The following is a 3,241-nucleotide window of genomic DNA, read 5'->3' on the forward strand; positions in this document are numbered from 1 at the left end:
GTTAGCATTGTGATAGCTCATTTAGAGATAGAGCTTTGCTCTTCCGTACCGGATCTACTCCACGTGAGGGACCGTGCCTCTTCGGAGAAGATCCATTCGGATTCAAGGCCTCCATCCGGAGAAGACAATCAGGACCTCCTCACGGAGAAGAATGGTTACTCTTGTATCTTTCTTTGTTGATTTTGGATCATGTGTTACCTTGTGCTTTCGATGATCTAGCCCTTGTGTGATCGATTCCTTGTCGGTTGAGTGTTTCTCTCATTCGTCCCCGTGATTTCCTCGTGTTCTTCCGCGCGTTCTTCGTGTTTTTCCCCGTAGGACCCCCTCCAAACGTGAAAGATCGGCCCCTAGGGTTCCGCCCTACATCACAACCTCTTTCAAAAGATGATAGAGTATCACAGAGCCTTTCTGCACCTTGTTTATAGTTAACCTTTGCATCCATTTTTGCTCCTTTGAGTCTGCAAGGGTTTCTCTACGAGCAAGTGGTTCTTCTAGTCTGATTGCTAGTCAGATTCCTTTTCCATTGAGGGCTCAGTCGGTTTCTCAGCGAGACGCACAGACTTGGGGGGCTAATGACGAGGGAAGACCTACGAAATAGACCCATGACAACATAGGGCCCAGCTAAAGGCCCAGACTCATATACGCTACAGTCTAGTTAGTTGTGATAAAGAAGGGTCGTACCAAGTCTAGGTGATGCTACCAGTCAGACATGATTCTTGAGCGAGGCAGGATCCATCAGTCGGACAAAGCTTCTCAGCGAGTATTAAGGCATCAGTTAGCCAATAGCAGATCAACCGGGGATGTCACGGGAGGCATTTCCCGCATTAACTACAGACTTTACCTTCTGTAATAACCATATGTTGTACTCTTGTCACATAAATGATTGTATCTAGACTTATTTAGTTATAGATACAACCATTCTATCCATTTTTAGGACAAATATTTCTAGACGGAGAGAGTAATATTTTAAGTCATCTACACGTTGCTAACCACACCTATTCTACTGACCATTGCTGCTCCTCTTCATGCACACTATATAAGCCTAGGAGGGGCACAACGTCAAGGATTCACACCATTTCATTTATAATCACTCTATACACAAGAGAGAAAGTAGCACGCAGGAAGTAAGGTGTTATCTTCACAGTTGTCGGCTTACGCCCGCGGACGCGGACATACAGGTTCAGATTCGTCCATTCCCATTTATAGATGCTGTGAGTTTGAGCAAATCCTTGTCAATTTCGGGCTGTTCGTTTGCCACCTCTTCCCAACGAACGTCAGCGAGATAACATTACCGAAATAAAAAGAAGAAACTAATGAAAACTATATAATTTACATCCGGCCGTCGCACTGTCACTGGAACGTCAGCATCACCAAGAAAGCCAGGAAAGCTGCAGCGCCAACGCCTGAGCAGCAGAGGTCAACGATGCCCTCCCGCCTCTCCTTCCGTTCCTTCCTTTCCCGCTTCCCCTTGGCGAACTTCTCGTAGAGTTGCCTCGATGCTTCCTCCGCTCCACGGCGCTGCCTCGCGCTGGCCATGGCCGCGGCCACCGCGGCTAGCCCGTCCTGCCCGCTCACGCCGCCACCCTCGGCGTCCGCCGCGCACAGGCTTATTTCCCTGATATGCCCGTGCCGTTCGTCGCACATAACCGCCGCCGAGCACCACAGTGAACCGCGCCACGGAGTCCCCGGTCACCCACCTCCGTTCGATGGATACGGGACGCCGGCTGGAGACGTTCACGGCGGCGCCGGTTGCCGGGTCGATCAGTATCCAGCTCAGCCTCAGATCGCCTGGCGTGACCGGCGACGGCGACGTGAAGCCCTCTTGGACGAGCGCGTCGACGCGGAACGGTGACCCCAGGAACCACGTCGACGAGGCGTCCGTCTCGACGACGCGCGACATGATGGAAACGCCGTTGTGGTGCAGGTCAACGGCCGAGACGAGGCGCGCCGGGAGGGAGCTCGACACCGCGGGTGACGCGGCCGGGAACGGGAACGCGTCAGCGTAGAGCGCCCGGTAGCCGCCGCCGCCGCCGCAGCTGACGACTTGACGTAGCGACGGCCACATCTGGAGGCAGAGCGCCCGCCACGCGTCGGGGTCGTTGGCGAGCTCCCGGAATCCCGCGCTCGCGCACCCAGCTGCCGCCAGGGACGCGCCGTCGAGACAGCGGAGCACGATGGCCAGGACGTCCGCGGGGAGGTCGTCGATGACGGTCTCAATGCCGCCGTCGTGGTCGCACGCCGGCGAACAACCCCTCGTGGTCTCCTCAACGCGAGTTCCCGCCATGACCGCAGGGTTGATCGATCGCAGAGGTAAACACGCAGCACCGCACGCACGCGGAACCGCGGTGCAACTTTTGATGGTCGCGCTGCGAACTGCGATCGACCAGCGAAACCGTGACGTTTCTCAAAATCTTGTGTAGGTTGTGATGTCTGGCTCCTGCAAGCTCCTGACGCTTCTTAAGATAAGATCCCGTGTACGATGCTTTTAGGGGTTTGATTGGGTTTGAAGCTAATAATAACTTGGTTATATATATTTGTCTGGAGGGTGAGTGATCACGGTCTGAAAGCGAGGCGACCGCCGGGTCGGCTCGTTCGTTTCTGGAGAACGGAGACGCCACGGTGACGCTCCGGGGCGTCTCCCAAACGCAAAGCTGGCTGGAAGCTACATGTGGCGACGATTTCGCCTCCCGCTTCAATGCGTTCGTGTGTGCATGTTAGACTATGTATAGCTTCTGTACCTATGTACGTATATGGTACATATTGTAACACAACCATTATATATAATGAGATAAGCCACCCCTAAAGGATTGTGCTGGTTCCCCAAAACTTATTGTCTTACATGGTATCACGCCAGGTTACGATCGCTTCCGCTTCTAAACCCTAATACCCGCACCGCCGCCGCAGCCGCCGCCGCCTTCACCGCCGCCGCCGCGCCACCGATCGCGCCGCCGCCATGTCGAGCGCCGCCACCACCGGTTCCACTGTTGCGGGCTTCCTCCCGGCCTCTCTTGCGGCTCTGCTCAACCTCCCGCTCGATGCCGTCTCTGTTCCGGCTCCGATCGGGACAAGGAGCATCGGCTCCGTCTTCTCCACGCCGCCGGCGCCCTCGCTTGGGCGTGACCTCGTGGTCCACACCGCGGCGCCGCCGTCCGCTGCGGACTCCGCAGGCGTCGTCCCGCCGCTCCTGCCGCAAGCGGATCACACTGCCCCGCTGGCGGGGTTGGCGGCGTCCACCCCGGCC

The 3,241-nt window shown here is 56.1% G+C and overlaps 1 pseudogene; it reads right to left on the reverse strand.

Annotated features, from left to right (window-relative positions):
* Nucleotides 1-1,297: 1,297 nt before the first annotated feature.
* On the reverse strand, nt 1,298-2,635 carry LOC123115918 (probable F-box protein At2g36090; annotated as a pseudogene).
* Between the last annotated feature and the right edge of the window lie 606 nt (nt 2,636-3,241).

This window comes from Triticum aestivum, chromosome 5B (genome assembly GCF_018294505.1).
Source record: "Triticum aestivum cultivar Chinese Spring chromosome 5B, IWGSC CS RefSeq v2.1, whole genome shotgun sequence".
Classification (NCBI taxonomy): Eukaryota; Viridiplantae; Streptophyta; class Magnoliopsida; order Poales; family Poaceae; genus Triticum; species Triticum aestivum.